The sequence below is a fragment of the Danio aesculapii genome, chromosome 9 (genome assembly GCF_903798145.1).
Source record: "Danio aesculapii chromosome 9, fDanAes4.1, whole genome shotgun sequence".
Lineage (NCBI taxonomy): Eukaryota > Metazoa > Chordata > Actinopteri > Cypriniformes > Danionidae > Danio > Danio aesculapii.
Window position 1 is genome coordinate 27442888 of NC_079443.1, and position 12500 is coordinate 27455387.

Below are 12500 nucleotides of genomic sequence, written 5' to 3' on the forward strand. Positions count from 1 at the left end.
AATAAAAATAATAATAATAATAATAAATAATAATGATAAATGAAGTTCATTCCCATGGTTTAAAGTTGCTAGCTTAAAAATATAATAATGATAACAATAATTGCAATAATAATAATAATAATAATAATAATAATAATAATAATAATAATAATAATAATAATAATAATAATAATAACAATAACAATAATAATAATAATAATAATAATAATAATAATAATACTAACAATAATAATAATAAATAATAATAATAATAATAATAATAATAATAATAATAATAATAATAATAATAATAATAATAATAATAATCTGCTTAATTTCACAAGTTAAAAGTGAATATTGCATGCAGTGCAAGCCCTAATATGCTCTCTCATCTTCAGATGACTGTACAGACAGTATTTTGGACGACTGCCGGGATAATTACTGCACGCATTTGTGCTTAAATTGATTCATTGATGGTCGATAAGCTTAATTGATTAAATTATTAACATTCCCAGTCACTTTCAATGCGAGCGCTGTAAACCATTAGTGGAGGTCAATTACAATTTTGATTATTTCACAATCTGTTTTATAGATTAGGAAAAATACGTCAGCCAGATAAATGGCAAAGACCGGCCGGTTATTATAAGTTGAACCCCATAAAGGACATCACATTGTGATCTATCAAACAAAGAATTAAAGAGATGTGACATCATTAAAAAGCATAACCTTTATCCATTTGTCCATTGACTATTACTTTTCTGCCATTTTTGCTTGAAGGCACTGGTAAATGTTGAGATTATTTATTGTAACATTTGATATACTTACAAAAAAAAAAAAACTCCCTTTTGATAATAATAATAATAATAATAATAATAATAATAATAATAATAGAACAACTGCTTGTGAAATCATATGCAATATGGTCAGACAAACATAGACAGGTCATGTGACAATATAAGGTTTAAAAAGGCTATTGTTTGACTCATGTGCATTAACCATTCTGACATGGACAATGTTTTGATTGTTATTATTATTTTTTTTTTTTTAAAGCCATTACTAATCCAGCTCTAACGAACATCAGAAAGAGCTAATTCCTTTTGCTTCCAGGCATGTTCATGCATACCTGCTAAAGACTATTTATTTCTCTTCCTTGTTGTATTAATTAAGGCAATTAGCTAGCTACTGAGACCAATTAATACAGTCATAATTCAGTTCATTTTAGTATGCATGTGTTGCAAACACACAGACAATTCTTTATTCTGAGACCATGAATCCATATTATACATTAAATGGTTGCAACCCGAACACACAAACTGTATATTTATCTGTATAGTATATATCTGCATGTGTCTGCGTATTTATCTCAGCGGTGACAATTAAAATTGAATAATGTATCAAGACACAACCAACATTCTAAACAAAACATGATCCTTGTCTTTTGATTTATCCTGCCGCTGAGAGGTTAGGTTCCATTCAGGCTTTTACCACAAATTATTTTATATGTTAAAACACTGTTTGCCGAGAACACCATGGAATCACCATGTTCTGCAGTAGGGCTGCACGATATTGGAAAAATATATATATTTTTATTTTGCAATATAAATACAATTTCACCAGCTGACTTAGTATCTCCATTTGGAAAGAATTTATAATGTTAGATTGATTGCATCTCCATAACATCTAATAAGCAATCTTTAAAATTTTTGGCGTCCCCCCGACACATTTTCGTTGTGGTTCGTGCTATTTGCAGTGCATATCTGTTTTTGCATGTGCTGTGATTATTTTTAAGCATAACACTCTGTAAATACAATCAAGAAAAACACAACTGAAATAAATAGTCTTATCATTTTCAGAGTCTAACAGTATTCACGTACACTGAATGATAAAAACTAAAATAATTCAATAAAGTGCAGCGTATATCGATATCGATGCTGAAATGATATGCTGTACAGCCCTATTCTGCAGTAAACTGGATAATTTTAGATGAAATGAAGAATATGGATGGAGAAAAGGGACAAAATACAATACCATTTAATGGTAAATTCTGATAAACAACTTTACTCTCCTCAATGAAAATAAGACATAACATATGTCATGAATGTGACTAAACATACAATTTGTAGATACATTCTTCTTTCTTCTCAAAAAGTCTTATTTGTTTTACTTTGGCTGGAATAAAAGCATTTCTTTAACTTGTTAATTAATTAGATTTAATATTAAATATTATTAGCCCCTTTAAGCATTTATCTTCAATTGGCTACAGAATAAAGGCTCTTGCCTAATTACTTTCCTAATTACCAAAACTTTCCTACTTAAACTAATTAATCCAGTTAAGCCTTTAAATTGCACTTCAGCTGAATACTAGTCATACCTGCCAACACTCCTGTTTTTCCCGGGAGTCTCCCATATTTCAGACCCATCTCCCACCACCCTCCCGTTTTGTTATTTCTCCCTTCTCCTAATAAACAGATAATTACATTACACAAGCAGCACATACATACATGCATACATGCATACAAACATACATCTGCCTGCAGTCTCCTGTATTTCAGACCCATCTTCCGCCACCCCACCCTTTTTGTTATTTCTCCTGGGAAATCTCCTGTAATTTTACTCCGTCCTCAGCTTATTGGTACAGGCTGTAACACCCTAAGTCGGCAACTTTGGTATCGTAGCCGATCTCAGTGGCCACCGAAGCCCAGTGTTCTGTCGATTTGTCCTACCTTGTCAGATTGTTCTACCTCCTATTCAAAAAGTAGGTAGCACATTTTGATGAAGCAATATGCTTCCCATCAGATTTTGCAGTAAAAAAATCCTTGTTGCCTTAAATTTTTAAGCTGAATCAAATTAACCTCATGAGTCTATTGAACTTATATTATGTTAAACCAACTTAAAACAGCTTGCATAAAGCTTGTTAGGTTAGAACATGATTAACTTAGTTTAATAAGTTACAATGACCTAAAAACAGATGCTGTCAGGACTAATTGGTCATATTATTTTTGACAATGTACAAGTGTAAATTTTAATGAGGAGTAGTGTGATATGATGCTATAATATCGCCCTAACCTACCTAATCCCTAACCCCAACCTCAGAACCACTCAAATACAGTCTTGGTAACATAATCTGATTAAAAATTTCAAGACACCGGTCCATAGTACAGTTACTAATACCACAGTACAGTTACTAACCTGGTTCTTAACTGTGTTATTCAGACAAACACACACCGCCACCCCAACTCCTCCTGTTGCCAGTTATGACACTAATATCTTGAAAACTATCTAGTAACATATTATGTACTGTCATCATGGCAAAGATAAAAGAAATCACTTATTAGAAATTAGTTATTAAAACTTTTATGCTGGGTGAATAATTCTGATTTAAACTGTGTTTGTGTACTCGTTAAATGCATTTTTGATTTATTTACATTGTTAGTTAACAGATAATTACATCACACAAGCTGCACATACATACATACATGCATACATACATACATCTGCTTGCAGTTATAATATCTGATCCGCATAGCTGTCATACTGCACTGATGAATGAGTTTTGATCCTCCTCTGACCACTGCTATTGTTCCAGCAAGGGTCTCTTTAAAACCGGAGCTGTTCTGAGGGCAGTAAAACACACTGCAAATGTCTCAGCTGTGAAACACGTTTCCACTCTCTGTGGCAAATGAGAAATGACTGCGCTGGCACTCCCATGGACTAAAATAAAAAGAGCAATGGGTCACTCCTCGTCCCTTCCTAATGACTCTCAGAGGAAAGCCATTTCTCTGGAAAGCTTCAGTGATGATTAGAAAACAACTGACTATCATTCAGTCTATTGCCAAATATGTATCGTGCACATACCGACATGCCAATCAGATATACATCAACCTGCTTTAACCGGTGTGTTAGGCATCGCACACAAGCCCGCACGTAATTTTAAGGACGTATCATCATTCCCTAGAACGCATCAAAGCAATTCTTTCCAGCCTCAGGACAAAGCCCTGGTGCTGCTGACTTGATCCCTTTGAACTGGGTTTAAAAGTAAATATGCTGTTCTCCTGCGGCGTGTCAAAGCGTCAGACGCTGCATAATGGTACCCTCACATTCTTACCAGTAAACCTCAGCAGTTTCTCCACATGGTACAAGCTAGTGTGTGTGTTTTCAGGAGAAAGAAAAAAAAAACAACAACAGGAAACAGTAATTAAGAAGGGATGGGGAGAGAGAAATGCTCAAGACAATACTGTATTTTATTTCCTTTGTAAGATTTAAGTGCACCAACTCTTTCCTCACAATAACTCAGTGGACATTTTTCCTTATTTTTATACTGACTCCATAGTTTCAATTAAGTATTATAGAAACTATTAAACACTGGAGAATAAATAACATAAGAATTGAGTTTTTTTTTTATTATTCAATAACAACAATGACAACAACAACAAAAAGTTTAGCTACATTAAAATGTATCGTATATGAATAATTATTTTGTCTATCTATTAGGGGTGGGAATCACAGGTTAACTCACAATATGATATTATCCCTGATATTTTGTCCTTGATATTGATATATCCCAATAATCACGGTATTAGTGATTCTATGATATATCACAAGAAAATTATCTACGATATGTCACGATATATGTAAATGAATGAGAAAAAATGCATCAAAAAGTTATACAATGCATTTCTTTAATTAACAGCACATTGTATAGAATTAAAACAATGTAAAGCAAGCACACAGCAGACAAACAAGCTTAAATATGCTGATGTGCAGAGAGCAGTTTGTGACTGAAATGGCACATCTCTAAATTAGTCATAACAGCAGAAACTCAGTTTAGTGGAATAAACAATAAGGAACATCCTGGATTCGTTTCTTCGCTCTTTTTTTAATTCTTTTTCTATGTATTATAAAAGTATCGTACTGGGTTTTGGTATCGGTAGATACTCAAAATCAATGACTCAGACTCGGACTCAAGGCCAAAAAAAAACCTGATTGGGACATCCCTATACTGGAGACATCACAAGTGTTCAGAGGAGTCTGTGTTTACCTCTATGAGCATTTGACATTTAAAAAAACACTGTCAAAATAGCAATTCATTGCTTTCTAGTTTTCTGTAAACGTAAGACACTTATTACAACTTGGCCAACTTATTTCATGTACTATGCTTAACCCTGGGTTATTTTTAATGTAAAATCATGCGTTCCCACTAGAATATTCTTCACGAACTGTAACTGATCAGAATGTGACATCACTTGTGATGTCTCCAGTAGGGATGTCCCGATCAGGTTTTTTTGCCCTTGAGTCCGATTCATTTGATTTTGAGTAGTCTACCAATACCAAAACCCAATCCAATCCTTCTATAACATATAGAAAAAGATTAAAGAAAAGTGAAGAATCAGATCCAGGATATTCCTTATTTTTTCATTTACTGTATTTCATCTTATTTTAACATTCAACAACTCTTATAACAAACAGAGCACTTCTGTGAGTTAGCTTGAACAATCAAGTAATAAATAACATCAATTCTTCACTTTTGGACTTAGTAAATCTACAAAAAATCTAATACAAAACAAATAGCACCTCAAGTTAAAATAACCAGCAGGCATGTAAACAAAACAAAAAAATGCCACAGTGTTTGCAAAGCTAGTAATGTGCTATAAGGAACTGCACTCCTAACTCTTACTGTCATCGCAGTAGTAAGTTTCACAGAAGGAAAAGTTTGTTTTTCTTAATGAAAACTAATATCTCTAGCTTGTCAGGTATGAGCCTGTTTCTGTTCTCATCAAGGACGTTTGCAACGGCACTAAAAATCTCCTCAACTTTATAATACCTCCAGACCACCGACATACTCGCGCTTTTCACTTCAAGCTGCTTCCGTTTTCTACTTTGCCAGCATTTAACCAATAGCATCTCTGCAACAAAGTGATGTCATGCCGCACACATTGCTGTTTCTGTGTAAAGTCAAGAAAGAGGTTTAAAACTGTGCCACAACATAACTAAAGATTCGAGTGCTGATTGGGAGGTAACGTCCAATTCCGATCGAGTCTGAAACCGTGTGATCGGATTTCTGATCGGATCTGGACATCCCTAGTCTCCAGCAGTGGAGAATATTAGTTACTTAGTCATCAAATTAAAAAAAAACATTTTAAACAGTTTCCTTATTTCCCTAATATTTTCAGCCAAAGTTTTCATAATAACTTCTACAAGACTTTCCCAAGGTCTGCAATTGTTAAATAAATGCAAGGTCCTTTAAATTACGTTCATGTCCTGTTGATGTCTTTATCTAATATAAATTTAGGCGGAATTAAATAGTTTGAGCTCATTTTTCTGTATGAAGTCTCACAGCACTGACTGCGGGCACACACAAGCGATCTAATGAAATGAAAGTGGGTCTGTGAGAGAGAAACTAGCAGACGACTCAGGAGAGGTGGGATGTCCAAAACACACAAATACCTAGGTCCAGCTTGAACAGTAGAAGGTATCTGTATGTAAGATTTTCACCATTGCAATGGCTCATCTGTCGGTTTAAGTGACAGTGATTGCGTCTCTGATGTATTGTTGATCAGCCATTACTGGATGCACCAGGTGGTGGCTGGGTGTACAGCAGCCAAAGTGGTAAACTGCTGCAGTCAGTGAAAGACTGATTAATTCATTCAGAACTTTTGTACATTTAGATAAATATTGATACTTGGAGCCAGAGTATCAATAATGTATTACAGCCGGAAATATCATGATATATTGGCATATCGATATTTTGTCTTTACCTACCTACCTACCTACCAACCTACCTACCAACCTACCAACCTACCTACCAACCTACCTACCTACCTACCTATCTATCTATCTATCTATCTATCTATCTATCTATCTATCTATCTATCTATCTATCTATCTATCTATCTATCTATCTATCTATCTATCTATCTATCTATCTATCTATCTATCTATCTCTGTTCATTACTGTTTCCATCCACCCATTGTCTATCTGTGTATTCATTCATTCGTTCATTTATTCATTCGTTCTCGGATGTTGTTTCCAATTTCCTTCTTTTTCTGTTACCATCTGTCTGTTCATCTATCTAGCCGTTTCCATCCATCTATCCGTCTATTCATGCTTAATCTCTCTATCAACATTAGAATGTGTCCTGCTTCAATTTCCAATGTATCTTTTTTTTCTCTGTGACATTCAGTATAACACTTTTTTTACTTCTCCTTTTTAAGCAATAATACAAAGTACAGGCCATCATTTCTGCCGTTTCAGTATTACACAGACCAGGGTCTCTGATGTTGTATAAAAAGATATACGCATGTGCGGTTATTATTAAAACAACAACTGGTATAGATTTACGTAAGGATGAATAAATCAGGACAGAATTTTCATTTTGGGGTAAATTATTCTAACCACCTCAGAGTTGAAGATCATTCAAAACACAGACACATACTCACACTTCAATGTTGATCTATCTAAAGTGGATTATATTGGATTTATATCAAATTTACACCAGCATGTGCTTAGCCAAAATGTTAAACAGCACCCGTGGTTTCTCTATAATGACTTTGGCATGAAAGCAATAGCGTAACTTTCACAGTGATCTTGTATCAGAGCTGTCCTGAACACAGTATGGCTTTGACACCAGGAGGTTTGGTGCTCTTGTGTTTCTGTGGTTTCTGTACATCAGCCACTAAACTTTATTTCTGCTGATGTTTTGTCTACCGCATGCAGGCAATGTCTACACGAATATCACTTGAAACTTTAATTGTGCTCAGGAACATACAGTATGCTCTTTGTCGGCTTACCACATAGTCTATTACAGCATTGAACAACTCTATAATTGTGAAAAAAATGTTTGTTGACCAATAATAGTAAAATTAACAAACAAAATATGACAAATAGATGGGTGGACCAAGTATAAAGTATAGCTGGATAGACAAAAAGATGGATGGATGGATGGATGGATGAACAGACACAAAGAAGGATATTGGAAACAAACAAATGAACGAATGAATGAATGAATGAATGAATGAATGAATGAATGAACGAATGAATGAATGAATGAATGAATGAACACACAGACGGACGGATGGATGGATGGACACAGATAGACAATGAATGGATGGATGGACTAATAGATGGACTAAAAGACAGATAGGATCAAACAAAATATATTGAAAACAAATTGATGGATGGATAGAGGGATGGATGGACAGACAGATGGATGGATAGACTAATAAACACATGGAAACAAACAGAGGATATTGGCAACAAACAGACAGATGGATGGATGGATGGATGGATGGATGGATGAATGGACTAAAAGACAGATGGAAACAAACAAAGGATATTGGAAACAAATTAATGAATGGATGGATGAATGGATGGATGGATGGATGGACTAAGAAACAGAAAAAAAGAGGATATTGACAACAAACAGATGGATGGATGGATGGATGGATGGAGATAGACAATGGATGGATGGATGGATAGATTGATAGACTAATAAACTGATGGACTAAAAGACAAACGAAAGACAAAACAAACAAAGGGTGCAAATTGGTGGATGGATGGATAAATGGATGGATAGATAAACACAGATGACAATGGATGATGGATGGATGGATTAAAAAACAGATGGAAACTGGAAAGGATATTGAAAACAAATTGATGGATGGATGGATGGATGGATGGATGGACGGACAGACTAATAAACACTTGGAAACAAACAGAAGGATAATGGAAACAAATGGACAGATGAATAGATAAATAGACAGATGGAAACACAAAAAGAATATTGGGAAGGAAAGAAGGAAGGAAGGAAGGAATGAACAAACGAAGGAACGGACGCAGATAGATGGATGGCCGGATGGCAGGTTGGTTGGATGGATTGATAAATGGATGGATGAACGGATGGATGGATGAACAGACAGAAACAAACACAAGATATTGGAAACAAATTGATGAATAGACGGATGAATGAATGAACACAGATAGACAATGGATGGATGGATGGACTAATAGACAGATGAAAACAAATATTGGATATTGCAAACAAATTGATGGATGGAACAGAAATGTCAGACAGACAGTCAGACAGATAGAGAGATAGATCTGATTTTAATATTCATTCATTAATTTACTTTTTACCTGATACGAATGCTCTTTGCTTTTTTCCACCATAATTGCTTCTGACCAGATCCGGAAGCATGCAGGAGGGTAACACTGCAGATGAAGCTTAATTAGTGTCTGGTTGAGCCAGTGTGCTCTCAGCGGTCTCGTCAGGCCACACGGTGATGTTGAGCTGGCGTGGGGTCAATAAGAATCAGATTGGTTTCGACCACTTGAGTCGGACACAAGCAGGAGTGATGCTACTGATGGGTTTCTAGTGTCCCTTTTGGACACTCTGCATAATACTTTGGGATTTGCATAAACAACTGACTTAAAGTAAGAAATAGTTTATCCAAAATGCAATTCATTATTTAGGGAAAAAAAACATGTTCTTGTGTGAAACATTCCTTCCCCATAATTGCACCAAAGCCAAGGTCAGGATTTTGCTACAATATCGAATTATGGTTAGCTTTTATTTGTACGTCTTCACATCATTAAGAAATATATGGCACGGGTCACACGGCAGTACTTTGATGATACTTTTACATATTTTTTAAAAGGTTTAAACAGATTTCTATTCACTGCCATTATGAGGACAACGGTGAATACATTTGTTTAATTTCCTTTTATTGTCCACGATATAAAGGACCATGTTAGAACATGTCAGAACATTTAAATGGTCAGCAGTAGTGGCTGGATATTTTATTCTAAGTCTGAAAAAGTTAGTTTTAGTCACCTTTTATTCTTTCCCAAAAAAGGGGCTCTGTACCGAATAGTTGGCCATGTAAATGATGTTTTTGAGATTAAAGGTTGTGCAGAATGTTCTCATTGCACATTGTTTACATGAACACGTTTTATAAGAACATTTTAGATGTGTTATGCATGGAGTTTTCCAGGGTGGTTACAGAGGTTGATCTTCAAGCAGGCTGACTTGATTTTTAAACCTGTAGCTTTGGGGTGATTGTATGGAAAGATCTGTGAAATGTAATATATTTAAACTCAACATCAATGACAAGACAGGATGTCTGGCAGATAAAATTACTGTATCGGATGCTTCCAGTGAAATAACGAGTTTGAATTATCAGGTTCAACAATTTTAGATATCATTCATAGAGATGGAATCTGACAGACAGAAAGATCAGATCTAGTAAGAGGAAAATGAAAGCCTTAGAAATGGTCAAAAAAAAAAAAAAGAGTTAGAGAACACAGCGTGGTCAATATTTTAGCCTGTTTATTTTTTTTAAAGATCTCTTTTTGGGGTATTATTGGCCTCAATACTATACAATTTACAATAGCATACACTCAAAAAAATTATGTTTGCTGTTTGTTCAAAGTACTTATTTAAAACACAACGCAATTCTTGAGTTTTTGGGGGGAGACAACTTATTTGCTTTATGCTTAATCCAATTAAATTTGTAAAAATTAATGTTAACTTAATTATTTCATGTTGTCTCAACACAAATCGATTGTGAGGAAGCCAGCAAACTCTTGTTCATTCATTCATTTATTCATTCATTCATTCCTTCCTTCCTTTTCTGGCTTGAACCGGTGACCTTCTTGCTGTAAGGCAACAGCGCTATCCACTGAACCACCGCACGGCCAGTCTTGTTCATATTAATTTATTTTATAAAGTGCATGTTATAATTATGTGATTTAAAGCTGAATTGTTAGTAGCTGTTATTCCAGTATTTGGCGTCACGTGATTCTTCAGAAATTATTCTGACTTCGATATGCTGACTTGTGGTGCTCAAGAAACATATCTTATACATCTGTACTCTGTAAAAAATGTTGGTTTACTGATTTGTCCATATTTTAAGGACAAATTTCTAAGTTAAAAAATAAATAACAGATGGATGGATGGATGGATGGATGGATGGATGGATGGATGGATGGATGGATGGATGGATGGATGGATGGATGGATGGATGGATGGATGGATGGATGGATGGATGGATGGATGGATGGATTTATGGATGGATGGATGGATGGATGAAAGAATGAACACAGATGACAATGATTGATGATTGGATGGATGGATGGATGGACTAAAAGACAGATGGAAACAGAGGATATTGGAAACAAATTGATGAATGGATGGATTAATGAACACATGAATGAATGAACACATGAATGAACACATACATGAATGAATGAATGAATGAATGAATGAATGAATGAATGAATGAATGAATGAATGAATTAATTAATTAATTCATGAACACAGATGTCAATGGATGGATAGATGGATGAATGGATGGATGGATAGATGGATGGATGGATGGATGGATGGATGGATGGATGGATGGATGGACTAAAAGACAGATGGAAACAAAGAGGATATTGGAAACAATTTGATGGATGGATGGATGGATTAATGAATGAACGAACGAATGAACGCTTGAATGAACGAACAGATCACAATGGATGGATGGATGGATGGAAGGATGGATGGATGGATGGACTAAAAGACAGATGGAAACTAACAGAGGATATTGAAAACAAACTGAAGGATGGATGGACGGACAGACTAATAAACACATGGAAACAAGCAGAAGGACAGGACTTCTATATGCTGACTTGTGGTGCTCAAGAAACATATCTTATACATCTGTACTCTGTAAAAAATGTTGGTTTACTGATTTGTCCATATTTTAAGGACAAATTTCTAAGTTAAAAAATAAATAACAGATGGATGGATGGATGGATGGATGGATGGATGGATGGATGGATGGATTTATGGATGGATGGATGGATGGATGAAAGAATGAACACAGATGACAATGATTGATGATTGGATGGATGGATGGATGGACTAAAAGACAGATGGAAACAGAGGATATTGGAAACAAATTGATGAATGGATGGATTAATGAACACATGAATGAATGAACACATGAATGAACACATACATGAATGAATGAATGAATGAATGAATGAATGAATGAATGAATGAATGAATGAATGAATGAATGAATGAATTAATTAATTCATGAACACAGATGTCAATGGATGGATAGATGGATGAATGGATGGATGGATAGATGGATGGATGGATGGATGGATGGATGGATGGATGGATGGATGGATGGACTAAAAGACAGATGGAAACAAAGAGGATATTGGAAACAATTTGATGGATGGATGGATGGATTAATGAATGAACGAATGAATGAACGCTTGAATGAATGAACAGATCACAATGGATGGATGGATGGATGGAAGGATGGATGGATGGATGGACTAAAAGACAGATGGAAACTAACAGAGGATATTGAAAACAAACTGAAGGATGGATGGACGGACAGACTAATAAACACATGGAAACAAGCAGAAGGACAGGACTTCTATATGCTGACTTGTGGTGCTCAAGAAAAATATCTTATGCATATGTACTCTGTCTGTAAAATGTTGGTTCGATTTAACCCAA